We start from the raw sequence: 21473 nt of genomic DNA on the forward strand, positions 1-21473 counted from the left end.
CCCCACAATGCCAAATGCTATCTCAAAATTAAAAATAAAAATAAAAAGGGGGACAATGTGGTATTTTCAAGTGCTTAAGCAGAAGCACACAGAAAGCCTTGGTATGGCAATTGCGGGCAAACCCCCCTTGTTATCGGCAAACCGACAAGGAATGCTAGTTTCCAGGCTGAAGTGTGACAATAGCTGATACAGCACTCTGTGAAGAAGCACCCATTGTTCTCACCCCTGTATGAGATTCTAATGTGGCTTTATCTGAGAACTGAATGTAGCCGTCAATGTTGCAAGTACAATAAAAACGCAGGAGGAGGCTAGTAGAATCAGCTTTCTCTCTCTCTGCTTTGAATCTAAAAGTCTGTCTCTCGTCTCTTCCTTGGCTCCTTGATTCTTTCCTGCACTTATTCAGCAACCTAGCCTGGGGGCTTGGTTGCTCCCCCAAGGGTCACTGCAACACACTCTGGCCAGCGGCTTCTGCCTGGAAATCTGGGCACAGAGCCTGCTGGGGTGACAGGCAGCAGAGGTAGCGGCCTGATGTGACTTACTGAGATGATCGGTTGGCAAGATAACGGGCAGTAGTACAGAAAGGGAAGCATCACACACAATGAGAAGTGGTTTTTTTTCCAGGCATCAGATCTGGTCCATGGGTCAGGGTTTGGTGCCTGCTACTCTAAACATTAGAATTTCATTTCACCATCATGGCTCTTGATGGATTTGTCCTCAAAGAATTTGCCCAATCCTTACAAAAAGGCACCTAAGCTAGTGGCTATTATCACATCTAGTAGCTATGAGTTCCAGAAGTCATTACACACTGTATGAAAAATATTGTCAGTGTCATTAGCCCCCCCCAAGTTCTTTTATTAAAAGAGAAGCAGAAAAAATTACCTATTATTTACAAAGTTCCGTAACTGACATGCATTGATACTTGATACCTGATAACATATGATATACGGAATTCATTATATTAGTTCGGCAACTCTTGTTACTAATTCTGACAGTTTTCATTGGTCGATTGCTTATGGAATTGGACATTTAACACCAGAGAAAAAGCAAAAAAAGTCAAAAGTTGCCAAGGCTGAACCATTCAGCTTCTGAAATTTTGAGATCATATTCCAAATACCACATGCTAACTGTATTACCTGTTGTAATTTTTCAAAATATTATTTCAGTCTAAATGCATTTTGACTTGTAACATTAAGGGCACAATCCTATGCTGCACTAGAACAGGCAAGCCAAGAGGCTTGCACTATATCCAGCACAAGATAGGGGCCAGAATTGGCTCAGCCAGAGGCAAGGGGAAACTTGGGCAAGGGGAAACCCTGTGGGTCTCCTTGGACTTGTGCCACCTCCTGAGTGGAAAACTGGAAAAAAAGAAACTAGCCTGTTCTCTAGTTTGTGATGCTCTTCAATGTTTCTGATTTTGTCATGCTGGAGCATGACTGAATTCACTTCAGAAGGGGAACTGAGTGGAATCTGGCATGTGCAGGAAGAGAAGAGGAGGCAGGCTTCATAGCACTTCCTTTCTATTGGAGCACATGGGGTTGGAGTTATGCCTTCTCCCTGTCCTGATTGCATTGCAGCTGGCTCAGTTGTAGGGAAGGCTACATGCTACCATGCTGTGCACAGCCATTTCCCTTCCCTTCCTTCCTTGGTGTGCAAGGATTGGGATCCAAACCATGCCTGGAAAAAGTGGGACAGTAAATGACTTGCACTTTGCAGTGCCACCTGAACTTCCATGTGAGTTTAACTTCCTATAGTGTTTGGAATGAAGCACTTTGCCCCTGGAGACACCCTGGGGGCACAAGGGCTTTAGCAAGGAGCAGAGAGGAGTATGGACTGGAAAAGGAGCCGAGCAAGGGTCTGGAGCCTCTCTTCCTCTAAACAGCGGCCAGTAAATACTTCGGATATTAAAAACTCCCAACTCCATATATTTTTGAATAAGCATCAAGCTTACAGCTAAGCATGACTCATTAGGCAAGTATGCCCATTAGACTGTTAGGAACAGGATCCTTCTAAGGGAAGAAGCTGAAGCTCCATTTTGAGAATATTTAAAGAGCACCCTGGAGTTCTTCAAAACCAGACTGGACAAAGTCCTCCAAAACAGATTGCAGGGAGCTACTCCTGATTGGCAAAAGGCGTATGGACTAGGTGGCCCCAAGAGTGATTTTCTGCCTCTCATTTCTGCGATTTTTATGACGGGAAATGACTTTTAACATAAGAAGATTTAGGTGGCAGGCTTAGGCATGCATTATTTACAGCTGGACTTAAAGTAACTGCTGGATTCGATGGTGGGTGGAAGATGGTGCTCTGAAAATCTCCCCCAGAGTAAATGCTGAAAGGGAAGCATAGGATTAGGATGCCATGGAAGGGCTGGTATAGGGGAAAGAAAGTTTCTCTGTGCAAAGAGTGGGATTTTCAGCCATAGAGACATATGAAAATAGCCATATGTAAGATAGATGCTGTAGTTCATGCTCATTTCCTGGTCTGATTGCACCGGTTGAGGTTCAGAAAAACGTTTTCAAAATTTATGGTGGTTTTATATGAATCTGGGGTGCTGATTCCAAAAATGGCATCGGTTTTGCCCTTTCATATCTAGTTTTGGAAAGAAGGCATAGCCTCATTAATGAATGGTTCAATGGTTCAATGAATGGTTCAAGCAACTTCCTCATGAGGAAGCCATGGCACATGGAAGCTGCTTGAACCATTCACTAATGAACAAGGCTATGCCGTATCTCTGAAACTAGATGGGACAGGGTAAAACTGATGCCATTTTTGGGATCAGCACCCCAAATATACCCCGCAATAGGTCTAATTTTATGACAGCAAAATGGGTGTGGGCCTGTGTCATTGCTCCAAATCCTTTAAGCCTGCTTATTTGTCCCAGTTTAAATCTGCATTGGTGCATATTCCTCATTTTGCCAAGTGGTGGGAAGTTCCAGGGCAACACGTGCAGAAAGAAACTCTGGGTGGTTTTTGCAGCAGTACACGTGTACAAGTTGAAGAGGTAAGAAAAAGCATCCAGCAGGCAGTCATAGTTCTAGACAACATTTGTCGGCATCCCAAGATATAGTGGCATTGCTAGAGGTGTGTGGGCCGCACCAGGTGACGTGGGGTCATGCTACTACTAGCCAAAAATTTTTAAATCTTGGTATTTTTGAATAATACCATCATGTTATATAACATTCAATGTGCAAATTCATCAGGAATGCAATGAAACAAACTGCGTTGAAATATTGCTGTTCTATAAAAAGTTATAGCCAAAAACAATGGGGACAGGGTGATGGTACCTCATCACACCCCACTGCCCAGTGCGTTGCCCCATCCACTGCATGGGAGGAGGTCCATCATGCCTCTTGCACCAGGTGACACAAACCCTTGTGATGTCACTGCTAAGATATAATTGATGGCAGCTTCCCACAGGAAAACCTCACCCGCCTTAAATTTTTAAAAAGGAACTATTTCTAGCTTATCTGTCCCTCCTTCCATTTGTGGAGATGTAAGAGGAGGGAAAGTTCTAAAGCAAAATCTTAAGAATGAAACGGGATTTCTCATGTCAACCTACCACCATTGCAAAGGAGCAGGGTATAGTTTCATGGCTCCAGAAAGGAATCTAACGCTTTGGAGCTTGGCCTTATTTGGTCAGTGGCTTAAGCAGTGAGTAGTTACAGGGGTGGAGGGGGTGGGGTGTAGGGGTGTCATGGTAAGTATTGTAGGAACCACAAAGCGGCCCCTCCCACTCACCATTGGAGCCATTCTGGGCAGCGACGGCAACATGTGAGTGGGGGGGGCTGCTTACCTGGTGCATTGCAGTTCCTGCAGTACTTACCACGCCACTCCCCAGAAAGGTACGCTACTGGTTTCAAGTAGCCTCCTTACCTTTCTCTCTCTCTCTCTGGTTTCTTCCTTGTAACAATGTGGATCGAATACTATCTTCCTCGAGGAAATGGTATGAGGGTTAATTAATATCCATAAAATACTTCAAAACCCAAAATGAAAAACTGCAGCAGATGGATAAATTATTACGAAGGCCAGTCTCCCTAGAATGAGCCTACGAGCCTTTCTGCGGATTCCAGGACGAGGCAGGATTTTCCATATGTTGCTATTTGATTGAACGTTTAATCCGCCTCTCCTCTTTAGCTTCATTAACCTCTTCTGAAGGAGAACAAAGAATCAATTCAAATACGTATGGCATACTGGAAAGTTTAACATTCTCCAGCACTTAACTACAGTCTGCAGAGTATTTAAAGTGTAGTTTCTGTGCCGAAATTGGCAAATGGCAGAAAGGCCTATCTTCAGGATGCAAGTTGAGGGGTGCCAAGTTTTCTCTTCTGTAAAAAAATGTCCTGCCATAACCCATGTTTCAGGTTTAGTGTGTCTCCGAAGGGTTTATTAAAAAAGAGAGCCAAACTTCTCCCCAGATCAGAGTGTTTTCTTTGTCATGTGTCTTGTTGGCAACACTGAAGATTGCCCAGGCAAGAGAAGTTCCCCAGGCAATTCATTTACTCAATTCCCCACGCTATGCTTGGAGTTGGCAGTGCAATCTTGTTTTCCAAAATGGAACCATGGGGCTCCTATTAGGTGTCCTGAGACAGTTACGGTTATAACTGCTTATGCCAGGCAAGATGTGATGCAGAGCTTCATGTCAAACTGGGCCATCACCAACTCTTGGTAGAGGAATGGTGTGGGGGGCAGTGTTTGCGATGAGCAGGAAGAGAAAGCTGCACACTTCCTCTCCCTGCGCAGCCTCCCATCACTTCTCCACAGTGATGATTCTCCTGATGGAGATTTGTGACTGGAAGCAGCAGCATACCAAGGGTGGGGTGGGAAGGCAGCCTCCCAAATCCACCTGGGTATCAGTTCACAACTGAATGATCTGTAGATTTGATTTCCCCCCAGGGATTTTGAGGTGGAGACCAGGTCTACCTGTTTTGAGTAGCCAATAACCCTGGCCATCACCGTGGGGGGAATCTCAAGGAGGCTAGGACTGCCCCTTTTCTTAGAGCAAACGTGGGGTGTCTGAGGGTGAAGACCCTTTGATATGAGTGACTGGTAGCCCCAGCGTCCACCAAGGGATCTCAGAGTCATGTCCCTTAACTTTGCATTTTCTAATAGCTGTCACTTCTGAGATGCCGTAATAGTTTGCTGTTCTATGTATTTAGGGCAGAGATATTCATGAATCCAGTAACCTATGTGAAGATGCAGAAATGTAACCAGGCAGTGGCGTAGCTAGAGGGGCTTCAAAGTACTAAGTTTTGCAGGTAGCCTCACCACAGTGTGCAAGGGGCCCCTCCCCTTTGGAGATATTTCAGGCAGGGGGAGCAAAACAGAGGCGTACGCCTGGAACGGCTCCCAAGGGGAGGGGGAGGGGCCCCCTGCATGCTGCGGTGCGGCTCCCTGCAAAACTTTGTGCTTTGCACCCCCCTCTAGCTATGCCACTGTAACCAGGTAAAGATGCTCATGCAAGGTTTTCAGACTGCTCAAAGCAGGTAGCAATGAAAAACGAAAACAAGGAGGGGGAAGGATCCTCCCCTGCCCATCAGTCCCTCTCTTGTAGGTCCCTGCAACAACAGAGCAACCTAAGATGAGGTTATCTGATGTTTCAATATTTCATGCACAACAGATGCTGCTGACACTTTCTTTCCTTCCCACAGGTCCCTGTGAGGAATCCTGCATTACAGATGGTGGAAACAGAAAGGCAGGCCAAGTGCAGTGTGTGAATGAGAATTCATGGAAAACAAACAAAGTGGCAAATGCATACACTCCAACTGTCCCTGCTTGGTGTCGTTTAAAAAAAAAAATACACGTGGCACAGTTGTGATTCTTCATTCCTTCCCTAGAGCCTCAAGAAGTTAAACCTCTGTGTGTGGGTGCGAGAACAGGATACAAATGCAGTTTGGCTGGAGTGCTCAACACCAAGAGAAGCGCATGAGGACATTAGAAGAGCCCTGCTGAATCAGGCCCAGGGCCCATCTAGCCCAGCTTCCTGTATCTCACAGTGGCCCACCAGATGCCTCAGGGAGTACACACCACATCACACTTGCATCTTGCTGCCACCTCCCTGCACCTAGCGTTCTATTTACACTCACACCCCCCAAGTGCGCCGTCACCCTGCATCTTGTACAGTACAACTGTAGACAGCTGCCTACCTTGGGGCACAATCCTATCCAACTTTCCAGCACTGATGCAACCACAATGGAGCCCTGACATAAGGGAACAAACATCCCCATACCTTGAGGAGTCCTCCAAGTTTGCCCCTTCACTGCAGGGTGCAGTGCACACCGTGTTGCATCAGCCCTGGAAAGTCGGATAGGATTGGGCCCTTGGTCTACCAATAAAGCTGGCTGTTCTGTCTGCTGAGTTCAGTCAGATGTGATCTGTTTTACAGTCTGATGTGACTCTGAACATGTCTTTTCTGAGGAAGCTGGCGGGCGTTTTTATATAGGAGGCTTAAAACTTTGTCTTCCTTCCCTAAGCTTGTAATGAAAATGGGAAACCCACACTTGCAAAATGTCCACTTGCACAGTGGCATTCCCAGGTGGAGGAGCCCCACGGCACTAAGTTTTTCAAGGTGCCTCAATGTGCCATGTAAGCTGCCCCTCCCCCTTGCCGTTGGAGCCATTCTGGGTGGCGAGGGCAACACGGAGATGTCTCCTCTGCATTGCTCTTGCCTCCTAGAATGGCTCCAAAAGTGAGGGGGAGGGGCACCTTACATGGTGCATTGGTGCGCCCTGCAAAACTTAGCTCTGTGTCCACCCTGAGAATGCCTTGCTCTTGCATTACAAATGGCTTCCTTCTGCTGCAACAATGAACAAGATGTTCATGATAGCATGACTTAGGGCCCAATCCTATCCAGTTTTCCAGTGTTGGTGCAGTTGTGCCAGTGGGGTGTGTGCTTCATCCTATGGTGGAGGGACAGTCGTTGGGGCCTTCTTAAGGTATGGGAACATGTGTTTTCTGACCCAATGGCTGCACTGTGGCTACACCAGAGCTGGGAAGTTGGGTAGGATTGGGTCCTCAGAGAGGGGAAAAGGGGCTCAAAGGTGATTTTTAAGCTTTGACCATCAGCTTTCACCTGCACAGCGCTGACCTGTAAACCCCTCCCCATCCATTACATCTTAGGAAAAATGCTCTGTGCACATTCAAAGTGAGAGTATGACTTCTTTTTATGTTTCATGGTTGTGGACTAAGAGCAGTGTTCTGGGGCTCAAATCTTGAGAGCCTGGCTCTGGTTAAGCACTGTGTGTTAGCATATTGCCAGATTTCAAAGACGCTACTTAAAGCTTGGAGTGCTGTGCTTGTCTCTGTGTGCCCAGTGCATAAATAACTTTCTTCCAGCATTATGCAAACTGTGTTTCCCTTGTGGAACTATCTCTGATCTGGCCATCTGATTAATCACAGTGCCTAAAATGAAATTAGATCCGCATAGATACAGAAAAGGCTCATTGAACATGCTGCAAACCTTCCAAAGGATTTTTATCAGTTCCTTTAGGGCTAAATAGTCCAGCTTTGTTCAGAAATATAGACTAGCTTGATCTACTTCTGGGTAGAGTATTGATATCAAATGAACTCCCTGCAGGTGAATACAAAAAAAGCCAGAAGTGAACAGTCTGGTGAGATCTTCTTGGGTGTTCCTGGCGGCCGCTATAAGGAAATGAATGCAATCTTGAAATGCAATCTCAAGATTCGTCACTTTCCAGTTTTCAAGGGTTGCTATATTTGCCATTAATCACCTTCCAGGTCCATTTCCACCCAGAGAGGAGCAGGCTCCCTTCTCCCAGAGTGAATGAAAGCAGATTAGAAGGTCTATGTCAACCAATATTCTACTTTGCTTGACTATTAGTCAGGATCGTATCTGTTTCTAAATCATGCCCACACATCTGTCTTGTATTTTGCATTTGTCTTAGTGCCAAACTGGATGTTTTGAAGAGTGGTGCTGATGCATGAAAGCTTCCCTCCCAAACAGAAGGGGTGGATGGGGTATCTGGCTTAGGATCATGGTGGGAGAGAAGGTCTGAAACCCCCTTTCACCTAATCCAGATCTGGGCTCCGGCACCGCTGCTATTTATGTTCGAGAAATGAACACACATCCATCAGTCCAGGGTCTAGGAGAGGTGGGTAAAGGGGGTAATTTGTACCTGGGCCCAGAGTCAAAAAGGGGACCCAGGAGTCAAAGGAGGGGCCCAGAAATTTCCTGGAATCTTACATTTTCCTATCTATTCAGACTTGTTGCCCACACAGGATGCTGGGGATACTACCATGAGCTTGCGACTGCCATACTGGCAAGCCATATATGCTTGGCCGAAGAGTGCAATCATGACACTCCTTAACATAGTGTCAAATCTGGGAGGAAACTGGCCTGCTACAGTAGCTTTTTGGCTTTTGGATCAGCTTATCATGAAGATGAGTTCCCCCACTCTATTTTGCCCCCCCCCGCCTCCATTCTGCTCACCCGTCACCCCTCCCCTTTTGCAAAAGGGCCCAAAAGAAACTTTGTACCCCCTGATAAAATTTCTCCCAGAGGCTCTGCATCAATCACTCTATTTGCATCTAGTCTGACTTGAGTTCTCGCTGAACATGCAGTGGTCTGGGCTGCAACACTTTGAACATACAAATGGGGACTCATGCTGTTGACCGTCCCCTTCCTCCCACACACACACACACACACACACACACACACACACAGAGTGTCCCTCAGAGATCAAGCTCATCAGGGCTAACCTGGAATCCTTCTGTTGCTATACGGTTATCTCTGAATTTCCCATAAAAATTTGCTAATGTCCTGTGTGCAGGAAATTTGGGGTAAGTGGACAAGCATTTAATGTGAGCCCCAAGCTGCAGTCTGAACTGGTACTATCCAGATACAGATTTACCACCTTGTTGAAGGCCAAACTTATTTGGGGGGAAAAACAGACAGGTAAAAGTCATGAAACGACACAGAAATTGAAGTTGTAGCCTGAGAACTAGCTCTTCATCTACCTTGTTGGCTAAGCTGCTGAGACACCCACTAATAAACTCAGCCTGAAGTTACCTCCCTGGACAATTCCTGACTTCTTTTTGGAACTTGTTGTGCAGGTTTGATGCATCACACAGAAACTCCGTTCTGTGGCACCTGAAAAGCAAACTCGTTCATAGTGGTAGCATCTTTTGTGGACTGCAACCACCACACACACACAGCATGTGGGCCTAACCACTCTGTAGAAGCATTGATGACATCTGCTCTGCCCTGGGGCCTTCAGGGAGTACTGGGACCAAGCAGTGATTGCATAGCTAGCCCGAGAGCAGCATCAATGGTATTATTCCAGCCAACGATGGCTGGCTGCTGCTCAATATGTCCCATGTAGCATTCTGCTATGCTAGGAGACTCCATGGGAACTGGCAGCGAGAATGTTGCTGGCTTGTTCCCTGCAATACTCACCACCAAGGCAAAGGGAGGCCAGGGGCCAACCAAGATAGTGACCTTGGCAAGAGGGCTTCTTGCCAACGCTGAAGCCGACCTTGACTGCACTGGTAGACTTCCTGAGCAAGGATATTACGTACGAATCAATCACAGTACCTCCTCCCAACCCAACCAAAAGGGTTTCTCTTCTATTAGGGGACATCCTTCTATTACTTATTTGGTGTTGCTGTTGTCGACTGGAAACTTGGCAATGGTTTGGAAACGGGATACTCACAGCTTTTACTGTACAGGATTTTGCAATCACCAGGTGGAACATACATCATTAGTTTACCGCATAATGACTTTACTTTTAAATCATGATTCCCAAACATTCAGTTACCATTTACTGAATTAGGGAAGGACTTTTCTTTAAAAAAAAAAAAAAAAAGGTTAGTGCAAAACCACCTTTCCATCGTAGGAGAGACAGGATCAAAATAGGCTTTTTATCAACTCTGTTGAAACCAATTCAATTTTCCAAGAACTAAAAATGGGTTTCCTGTCTTGAATGTTTTGGAATTACTTACTGTCATCTGTTTCAGACGTTAAAGGATATGATTTAATATCAGCAATAAGGCCTCTGTGCCTACTTTGGCAGGTGTTAATTATTTAAACACTACTCATTTTAATTTGGTCTCAGTTACTCTTTGCAGCGATTTGTGGGCAGTATGTTTCGCTGTGTGTTTCCTGTTAAAAAAAAGAGTTGGGTGGGGAGGGGAGGAGCAGAGAGGGGGAGAGCTGGTCCATTGCAACATCCTTGTAACACTCCATCTATCTAATTATATTGCTTCACAGACTGTTGGGATCTGGAGCGCAGTGTGTTTCTGAACTATCGCTGGAAGCCAACTTCATTCTACTACACTCAGAAAGTTGTGCACTCCTCAGTTCCCTGAGCAGGGAAAATTTCCAGGGCCAATGATTCCCAGGTTTTGGTTTTCATTGGATGAAAAAGCACTGGAGACCTATGGTGTGTGCATAATATTTGCTTTATTTAAAAATGTGCAAAGAGACCATAAGTGGAAGCGAATAGCAGACGCTCCTACAACATAGACGATCATCTGCTCCACATCAGTTCTCATCACATCAGAGCAGCAATTTTCAATCTTTTTCATCTCATGGCACACTGACAAGGCGCTAAAATTGCCAAGGCACACCATCAGTTTTTTGACAATTGACAAGGCACACCCATTGACAGCAAGGGGCTCACATCCTCCAGTGGCCCTACTAACAAACGACCTTCCCCCAAACTCTTATGGCACACCTGCAGGCCATCCACGGCACACCAGTGTGCCACGGCACAGTGGTTGAAAATGGCTGCTCTAGAGGGAGGCTGTGCATTTCTAACCCTAGATCAGAGGTCGGCACCCTACAGACCATGGGCCAGATCTAGCTTGCCACCCAAAGTCAATTGGCCCACACAGAACTCGGCTTAGAAGGCAAAGCACAGGGACTGTGTTCTCTGTTCAGCATTTGGCAAAGTGGGCAGGAGGCAAATCCTCCCAAGCCAATCTCCACGCAGCCACTTCCGGGAAGTTTGGCAATGATGTGACAATGTCATCACCAAATGACCAGCGCCTTTGCCAAAACGGTTGCTGACCCCTGCCCTAGAGAATCAGGCTTCACAATCTCAGAGAGAGAGAGAGAGAGAGAGAGAGAGAGAGAGAGAGAGAGAGAGAGAGAGAGAGAGAGAGAGATCCCCAAATGCAGACTATGCATAATGTATTGACTCCATGCAGACATTTAAGGAATATGCAGAAATCCCCTCTTTACTTGCATTCACTGACCCTGAATGTGTTGAGAACAGGGCTCCAAAGAAGCCCACCATTCCAAGGTGGCTTTAGTCAACTTTCACCTTGCCTTTGTTCGGATTCTACCTTTGTCAGTCTGTGAGCACACACTTCTCTTACCTGGGTGGTGGTGGTGGTGGGTGGTGTCATCTTTCCCAAAGTCTGATAGATGTCTCTTAAGGGTGTTGGTAAGTAAATTAAAAAAAAAAGATTTTGAAATCCCGTTCATTTTCATTCATCATATTTCAGTTCATGCTGGAGCCAATTCAGAGGGTTCCAGTTCACTTTGGAACCCACACGGAAGCTCCTGATTCATTTCAAAACCCCCATTAGTTTTCATGTTGTTTTTGAAACAATATTTTTACTTTTAAAAAATGCATACTTTTACTTATGTTGTCACTGGCAGGAGCTGCACCTGCTGTCTGATGGGCTTGAGCACTACCTTACCCTGGAGCAGCATGGGTAAAAAATGGCTCCTGGCATGAAGAAATGGCACTGCCACTCTGGTTGCATTCTTCGGCATCCAAAATGGCACCAGTAAGAAGGTGACTGCTTCGTTGTCATTGACTGAGATTCCTGACAAAGGGCCCAATCCTATTCAATTTTCCAGTGCTCGTGCAGTTATGCCAGTGGGGTCTGCACTGCATCTTGTGGTGGTGGGGTAGTGCCTGGGGTCTTCTCAAGGTATGGAAACATGTGTTCCCTTACCACGGGGTTGCATTGTGGCTACACTGGAGCTGGAAAGTTGGATAGGATTGGGCCCTATGGCAGTGATGAAAATTAAGTAAAAATAAAATTTTTAATTTGTGAAAAAAAAAAAATCTGAACACTAATAGGTAATCAGGGATGGCCTGACTTTGATTTGTTGCTGCCGCACATGCACACAACCCTCCAAAATGGAGCAAAACCAAACAATCTCTGGGCAGAACAGCATCCTTACCTCTTCACCACACCTCTTCTTCCTTCCTTGCATGGTTCTTTTTCAAAAAACAGGAAGTGCAGAACTTCCTGTTTCATTTAAAGGGATTATGCAAGGAAGGAGACTGGTGAAGGGGTGGGGAAGTGGTGATTTTCACTCACCCTGCTTCTTCCTTGTACTGTCCCCTTAAATAAAAGAAGTACTGCACTTCCTGTTTCCTTCTTGCTTACTTTAAGCTCCTGTTTCCTGCTTACTTTAAGAAAGCAAGGAACATTTCGATGTGGCTCTGTGGCAGGCTGGACAGAACTGGCAGCAGACTTGGGGTGAATTGTACCCTGAATCTGCCATTATGCTCGACACTCACTGCAGGGTGTGAGCCACATCATCCACTTTTGTGAATGGACTAGTTCTTGGAGTAGTGAATGGGTAACAAACCCCATTTATACTCATTTGTTCTGCATCATGTTAATTTCAGGATTGGCCCCATTTGTTTTGGTTTCTATTTGTTCCAAAAATGAATAGACACCCCAGTATCTTTCCATACACATAAATCTCCAACTCTCTTCTATCCTTTAGTCCTCATTGAAGAAGCACCAATCAACCATCTTTTGATATTTATCTTTAATCTCCCTAAGAAAGCAAATGGTGAGTCAGCACCTGTAACAATATTTTCTCAGTCAGCTCCCAGATCAGTGGGAAGACATCATCCTTGCAAATTTTGACAACCGGATATGTCAACCCTTTGGGTGGTATGACTATCAGGAAGAAAAGACGATTCAATTAATTAAATTATATCCCTGTTGTTAACAATCTTGTTGCATTTCCACATAATTTTTGAAATCTGGCCTTCTATTTTTTTAATTGGTTAAGAAAGAAGATGATGGTAGCCAAGTCTGGGGCTACCATCTTCTTGTTTCTTACTGGTTTCAGGAATCCTGGCTGTAATATGTACAGCACTGAAGGTGTGCTCTTGCCGCTCTTGCCACTTTAATTACAAAATGCACACATATAATTCTCTTACGCAGAGCATGGAAGTTGCTTCCATGTTAATGCTTACACTTTGTGGGAAGGAGTTGTGAATTGGGTGCACTTTGTTTTGTCTTGTGAAGGCTAAATCTTTCAGGGGGAAAATCAAGGAGAAAACTAGGCTCTCATCTAAGTGAAGTTTCTCATATGTTCTGTATTGGCTTCATGTAATTTTGTGTAAGAGCTCATCCGGAACAGCTACTGCCAGTTTTGGTTTTAACTGTGAATGTTTAGAACAAGTGGCCAAACTTTCCTTTTTTGAAAACTGCAAATTAGAAATATATATATTGCAGTTAATGGAGGGACAATCAGATAGGGTTTCAACTGACCAGGATTAACTGGAACAATTGTACTGATTGATTGTGTAGATTTCACACCCTTCCTCCGAAGAGCTTACGACACTGTGTTACCTCCCCATTTTATCCACATGACAAAGGAAGGCAAATGACAAGGTCACCCAGTAACCTCCATGACTTTGTAGGTCCCCATTCCTAGTTCAAGCATTTTAGCCACTATGCCCCACTGGCTCTCAGGGGCACAGGGTGCAGGCCAGAGTAGCCCTGAAGGTGCATGTCACCTGATGCAGGAATTTCAGGTGTGATGTAATGTTGTCTCCTTCGACGTTCTGGGCTATCACATTGCTTTTAATGCAATGACCTCACCTCTGGACTGCCACCATTCAGTAATATTTGACCCTCTTTGGACCCAGACTATGAATTTAAATGGCAAAACAAATATCTGGTATCTTTTAACATGATCTCTGCTAATGAAATGTAATATACAATATATCATCTCTGTTCACTGTAACTAGAAAATGCAGTACCTTCCTAGGTACAGCATGAAGGATGCTTTCCAACACACATTAATAATTATTATGCTTGGTTGGAAGGAGACTTCAGCTGCCAAATTAAGACCTGGCCAACTTACGAGGTGTGTGGGATTAGATGATCTTTTGGACTTGTTCTAGTTCTGTTTGGTGATGGGTGGACTAATTAGGATGATTGTTTCTGTTATTGGGCATTGGGCTTTTTACTGCTGGTTGCAACTGTTTTCTGAGCTATTTAGTTAGGTATATTTTAATATATTTCTGCTTATTTTAATATAATGTATTGCCATATGGCAAAAACGCAGGGTATTTTTTTATTAATTAATTCTTGAATGGTACCTGTAGATTTAAATAGCTGAGTTTCCTTCCCCCCTACATCCCCCCCCCCAAAAAAAAATGGAGTTAGGGAAGATCCTTTCATGATTACTAAATCTGTAATCATGTAAGAAGGTAACTCAACCAGCTACTGTTGACCCATCAACAGCATTTAATAATAATAATAATAATAATAATAATAATAATAATAATAATAATAATAATACAGATATTTATATACCACCTTTCTTGATCGTCAGATTTCTCCTCAGACTTTATTCAAGGCGGTTTACAAAGGCAGGCTGTTCTAAATCCCCGTAGGGATTTTTACAATTGAAGAAAGGTTCTATCTTTCAAGAACCACAACATTTCAGATGGATCTTTCTGAGCTGGTATCACAATTCTGGCCTCCAGTTTCCTCCCGTACAAGCTGACAAGCAGCTCCTTCATCTCTCACACGGAGGGCAGCCAAGACGCTTCTTCGCTCACACCAAAGAGCAGGTGGAATAACTTGGCTCGGTTTGTCAGCTGCTTCAAGGTCTCACCATTCACTGTGCCGGTGGCCTCGAACTGGCGACCTGCGGATGTTATCTTCAGGCAAACGGAGGCTGTACCCTCTAGACCAGACCTCCTGCCCATTTGGGTATTTGTTGCACTTATTTTTAAAATGTAAAATGTGAATCAACTCTCAGAAGCACCACACTGGATGAGGGAGGAAGCTAATGGGAATGGCTAATGGAGATCCCATTTTTTGCTTTGAGATTGGAACCCCACAAAATTTTAGATCAGTTGTACTGAGGGTGAAGACAGATAAGCAGACATCATGGTGGGTCCTACATGTGTGCTGTAAAGCCGTCTTCCTCTCACCTTACATAACATAAGAACATTAGAAGAGCCCCGCTGGATCAGGCCAAAGGCCCATTAACGTTTGTATGGCAAATATACAGTACAGCAAGCCCCACGTTGCAGCAAAAGTCAGTCTTTCTCGAATAAGAGAGAAAATTGTTTGGTGAAATGGGGATGATCAAGAAGAAGTTTGGAGTGTTGCCCACACACACAGAGTTCTCTTTCTTTTTTCCTTCTTTTTAAAATTTTTATTGTATACGTTGCAAACTTCCAAAAAAAAAGTCAGTCTTTCTCCTTCTCCACGCTTCACGTGGGTTGCCTTCCTTTATTTATTTTTTAACTTTTAAAGCACATGTATGGCTATTCATTTATTTGTTCTTTCTTCGCGGTATTAAGAAAAAAATAGAAACATTTCACAACAATGTGCAAAATTGCTCAGAGGTTCCGGGAGAAGGGGAAGAGGTCTTACAGGGCTTCAAGAGCCCAATCCTCCAGGGCTTCAGCACTGGTCTAGTGCTCAAAATGCTTACCTCAGAATGCCAGATGCAAGGGAGGGCACCAGGATGCAAGTCTCTTGTTGTCCTGTGTGCACCTTGAGGCATCTGGTGGGTCACTGTGGGATGCGGGAGGCTGCACTAGTTGGGCCTTTGGCCTGATTCAGCAGGGCTCTTCTGAGGTTCTTATGTTCTTATACTTTCCTGGGGGTGGCTGCTGCAAAAGTGCCCAAAAGCATTTCACAGTGGCCCAGTGGTAGGAGGTGCCAATACCAAGCTCTGCACAGGCATATGGTGGCCTCTTGCACCAGCAGGGGAGGCAGCAGGTCCCAAGGATGATAAGTGCAGCATCAATTGGTGCAAGAGAAGAACAGTGCAGAGGGAGGGTGGCGGCAGGGGCAGGGTCTGGGCTGAATGGGCTCAAGAGGAGGCTTGGATGGCAGCAGAAGATGCTGCCATATTCCATACCCCCTCCCAAACCTGATCAATCGATTTTGCTGGTGCAGGTCCAAGTAGTCCCAATGTGGCTACTTTACAGGTAGAGACCTCTAGCAGCCTTGCTTTCTCTGCTGCATACATCAGTGGCCATACTGGCCCTGCTGCATCAAAGCATGAGCATTTTGGTTAGGATTAATTTGGATTGGGCTGCCCATAACGTTACAGGTACTAGCCAATCAGTGCGACTCACAGCTGGCTTTTGCAGCGGTCTTGCCGACCTAGTTCCTTCATAACCAACTCGGGAGAGCAACTGTTACCCTGCACATGCCCGATCTCGTCTGATCTCGGAAGCTAAGCAGGGTCAGGCCTGGTTAGTACTTGGATGGGAGACTGCCTGGGAATACCGGGTGCTGTAGGCTTATACCATAGTCTTTCGAGACTGAAGGTTGCCAACCATATAACTTGGGACAGAACAAGGTACAAATGTCCTGAAGATGGTGAGGTTACTTTTCAACCAAGGCTACAAGTGATTCATCTGTCTTCAAACCATTTTGGGGGAGAAAATTCTGCTCTGGGTATGTTGTATGTCTCTGCACCCCAGGTCATAGATTGAAATGCTTCCTGTAGGAACTTGCCTGACATGGCATTAGACAAATCCCTCTCTTCCTTTTCCCTTTGTTTTATTTTACCGCGTTTCACAGGGAACAAGAAGAGCCTTAGCACTGAATAATAAAACTCCTGTATTGTGCAAAAAAAAAAAAAAGACATTATAATGATATGATAGAACCCCCACCAGACACAATGCAGTTCTTGTTGTAAATGTAATGTAAGGTGAGCATGTCTGACTTAGGGGGAGAAAACCCTAACCACCACAGAGGAATGAGAAGTTGACAACTCGAGGTATTCCACAAGGCAAGTCATTTCATCCCAGCAATAAATGGAAAAGGTGGGTGTTTGTTTAGATTTAGGCAACCCCATAATGATTTTAACACTCAGCCAAGCCTCCTGCCAAGACAAGCACTCGGAGGCCAAAGCCTGTAATGAACTCTCATCTTCTCAATTATAGATTCAGGCCTGGACAAAATGATATCCAATATTCCATCTCTCCTCGGAGCCGACGCTAAGAACGTGCAAAGAGCTCGGCTGCAAATGGCACCCTCTTCCTCATGATATCTCTTGCTGGGATAAAGAAAAGACTTGTGCTGGGATCACTACTCTAAGTTTGGGAACAGCCTGAGGAGTAAGAAGGGAGGGGAGCAGGTGGGCAGAGGGGGGAAAGGAGGTTCTAAAAGAAGAGAAAGGGAAAGAGAAAGAGAAAGAAAGCCCTCTTAAAGCGATACAGCAGCGCCGTGAGGGATTTTTGTCTGCTGGAAGTCTCCTGTGGCTAATGAAACATTTTCCCTCTTGCCCCAGGGTAAACCCCAGCACCCACTATGAGCCATGGCCATAGCTGGAGGGGGTGAAAAGCACTATGTTTTGCAGAGCAGCCCCTCCCTCTCCCCTTTGGAGCCATTCCAGGCAGGGGAGCAAAACGTAGGTGCACACTGCCATTTTGCTCCCCTCCCTGGAATAGCTCCGAAGGGGCAAGGGCCACTAGCATGCTGGGGTGAGGCTTCCTACAAAACTTAGTGCTTTGCACCCTCTCTAGCTATGCCACTGGTTGACAACCTTCAGTCTCAAAAGACTATGGTATAAGCCTACAGCACCCAGTATTCCCAGGCGGTCTCCCATCCAAGTCCTAACCAGGCCTAAACCTGCTTAGCTTCCGAGATCAGATGAGATCAGGCATGTGCAAGGTAACAGTTGCTGCAGCTATGAACAATTCTGACTGCACCAGTGATTTCACTGGCGCAAGTCCGCATTGCACCATGCAGGTGGATTTGGTCTGGAAAGGGCATACACCGTTGGTACTGAACTCACCCTCCTCCTGGGCCTGATCTGCCCACCACCCGCCCCATCTCCTCCGCATTCCTCCCCCTGAACCGGGTTCAACTGCTCCAGCAGGCCTCCTGGCAACTTTACAGCTACTTTGTGGCAGCCTGAACTGGTGGGGTGCCTTTTCAGGCAGTGGACCCACTTGATAGGACTGAGCCATCATTTTGTATGATGTGGTGAGGTCCCAGCGTATGTATTTGGGGTCAAGGGAAAAGATTGCTCACAAAAGGATGTAATCAGTGGCATAGCTGGAGAGGGTGCAAAGCACTAAGTTTTACAGGCACCTGAACAAAGCCCCTCTCCTTCTCCTTCTGGTAAATACCTCTGTTTCGCTCCTACCGTCTAGAGGGGGAGGGGACGCTTGCACGGCACATTCAGGTGCCTGCAAAACTTAGTGCTTTTCACCCTCTCTAGCTATGCCGCTGGATGTAATTATATAAGTGAAAAATTTACAACCACTTTTGAGCTTTAAGTGTGATCTTTGGAACAGGGTAGGATTTGGATTATTATGAAGGGAAGAACAATTGTGATATATACTAATGTACTAATGAGGTGACGGTAATTTCAATTGTTTCACAGCTGCCAACACCAACTGCTGCAGAGTAAGAAGCTGCTATAACCAAACTGCAGCCAAAGATTTATTAATTTTCCATAATTGTTCTAATTTTTGTGATACAATTTATTACCCTGCTTTGACCACAAGGTTCTAACAGCTTAAAACACTTTCTGCTAAAGTTACATTTTTCTTTACAAACAGGCTTTGCAGTTCTGTGTAAGAAAAGATAGACTGATGTATAGTATGAGGAAGCATGTAAGCATGGGTTGATAAACACAGAGCACAATCTTATACATGTCTACTCAGTGGTAAATCGCATTGTGTTCAGTGGGGCTTACTCCCAGGAAAGTGTATATAGGATTGCAGCCTCAGATTGATGAGCAGGTTGATAATCGCACAAGCTATAATGCAAAAAGACAACACACGAGTTGAGGACAGAATTGTGCATATAGATGGAGCTTCATTGACTGCAGTAGTTCCAATGGCCAAAGAGACAAGCCTATGTTCAGTTGAAAAAGTTACCTGTCTCTTCAGCATTCCTGTTGCATCAAACTCAGTTGCATGGCTCAGTTGCAACTGTGTGGAATATAGGTAGAGGTGTTTGTTTCTGATTAGTAAGATAGGATTACAGCCTACTTCTTACTGAACACAATGGGCTTACTTCTGAGTAAAATAAATAACACTGTTTTCAAACAAAGGTCATAGAAGAACTTCCACCTGTATTTGAAACACATCATCTTCACCACAGTTGAATAAAACCTGCAAGTCTGCCTATTTTCTGCTTCTCTCCATGGCTGTGTATAAATTTTAAGTGATCACGGATAATGGATGAAATGCTGGAGGACTAGAGAGGAGCAAATGTTATCCCTATCATTAAATGCATGGAAGAAAGAAGATCCAGGAAGTACAGACCAGTTAGCTTGACTTCAATAGCTAGACAGATCCTGGAACAGATTGCCAAGTACAGTATTTGTGAGTGCTTAGAAAATAAATGTGTGATTTTTTTAAAATAGGAGTTTGCATGTGTTTCTCATGAACAAGTCATACCAGACGAAACTCATCTTCTTTTTTGATAGAGTGACTAGTCTAGTAGATAGGGAAATGCTGTGGACAAAGTCTGCCGAGATTTCAGAAAAGCAAAGAGCCCAGTCCTACCCTTCCCCTGTTGATGCAGCCATGCGAAAAAGTCATGTGCTGTATCCAGCAGGGGAGAGGGGGATTGAGAGGCTTCAGAGGGGAAAGGAGAATTATTTCCCCTTATCCCTCCCCACCCGTAAGCCTCCCACTCCACAATGGTTCTCCTCAGACCTGTACCAACTTTTTAGCTGGCATAGGTCCAAAGAGAACCTGATCCACCCCCTCCTGCTGCCTCCCCACCTCTGTTCCTCCCCTGCCCCACTCTGTAGCAAAAATGTTGCCCCACTGATGTTTGCAAAATGGCTGCAATTCTGGCAATCTTTACTGTATGTTGGTAGCCATTTGATGACAGCAGAAGAGTCTTTTGCTGTCATAAAGCCCTGCCCCCAACAGCCCAATCCTGGATCAGGTTGGGCTGCAAGCATCATCTTTACCCTGCTAAGGCATCTTTGGTGTCAACTTGGTATCTGGGATGATGGGGGAAGGATGAGAGCAAAGGCAAAAATTTGGAGTAGTGCCAGGCCCACATGCCTACCTGTAAATAATAGAGGTCTGGTTTCCTCAAAGACAACTGGTAAGCAGTTTAAGAAGCAGGGTGAGTGGTACAGTGCATAATACAGATCAGAAGACTGCAGGTTTAACTCCTGCCTGGCTTATTTTTTGGGGGGAGGAGAAGAGCCACTAAAGAAAGTGTACCCAGCCCTCGCCTCTGACGCAGAGATGAGTACCAATTACACTATGATTAGCCTAAGATCTCCCAATGCCTCAGTTAGCATCCCCCTTACCCAATGATGAACCAGCCTGTGCTTCTCTCACTCCCCCTGAGCTAGCAATGCTCTAGCTCAGGGGTGGCCAAACCCCGGCCCTGGGGCCACTTGTGGCCCTCGAGGCCTCTCAATGCGGCCCTCAGGGAGCCCCCAGTCTCCAATGAGCCTTTGGCCCCCCAGAAATTTGTTGGAGCCCGCTCTGGCCCGACGCAACTGATCTCAGCATGAGGGCAACTGTTTGACCTCTCGCGTGAGCTGTGGGATGAGGGCTCCCTCCACTGCTTGCTGTTTCACATCTGTGATGCAGTAGCGGCAGCAAAGGAAAAGCCAGCCTTGCTTTGTGCAAGGCCTTTTATAGGCCTTGAGCTATTGCAAGACCTTCATTCATTCATATAAGTTCATCTTTAATATATTCATTTATGTAAACTTATGTAAATTTATTCAAATTTTAAATGTAAATTAATTCTTCCCCCCCCCGGCCCCCTACACAGTGTCAGACAGCTGATATGGCCCTCCTGCCAAAAACTTTGGAACTCCTGCTCTAGCTCAGCACTCTCCTCCCTTCCACAATCCCTCTTTCCTTCCTGTCCTGCCTCCCTTTTCCAATCCAAGGACTGGAAGGAGGAGGAGGAGCAGTGAAGACAAGTAGGTGGGCAGCAATGGAAGCCCCCACCCATATGCTGCCTGAAGCGACAGCTGTAAACAGGCTCTGTGGCACAGTAGAGAGTGCAGTGCATGACTACCTGCTTCCTATCCTACCACTGCGAAAGGATGTGGGTTCAACTCACCTCCCTCACCTCTGAACAATAAGTCAAAGTGAGCAGCAAAGGGCTCTCTATGAAAAGCCTTTGGCCATCTCCCTGTTGCAATCAATAGCACATTGGCCTGGTTTCCTCAGAGAGCAGACAATAAAATATTTATGGAGCAGGGCCAGTGGCGCAATGGATAACGCATCTGACTACGGATCAGAAGACTGCAGGTTCGACTCCTGCCTGGCTTG

The 21473-nt window shown here is 45.5% G+C and overlaps 1 non-coding gene and 1 pseudogene across 1 annotated transcript; both read left to right on the forward strand.

Annotated features, from left to right (window-relative positions):
• The first annotated feature begins 16380 nt into the window (after positions 1-16380).
• On the forward strand, positions 16381-16497 carry LOC136649790 (5S ribosomal RNA; annotated as a pseudogene).
• Positions 16498-21400: 4903 nt separating this feature from the next.
• TRNAR-ACG (transfer RNA arginine (anticodon ACG)) lies at positions 21401-21473 on the forward strand. The gene has a single exon. It is a non-coding gene; the product is annotated as a tRNA-Arg (tRNA).

The sequence above is a fragment of the Tiliqua scincoides genome, chromosome 4 (assembly GCF_035046505.1).
Source record: "Tiliqua scincoides isolate rTilSci1 chromosome 4, rTilSci1.hap2, whole genome shotgun sequence".
In the NCBI taxonomy this organism is placed as follows: Eukaryota; Metazoa; Chordata; class Lepidosauria; order Squamata; family Scincidae; genus Tiliqua; species Tiliqua scincoides.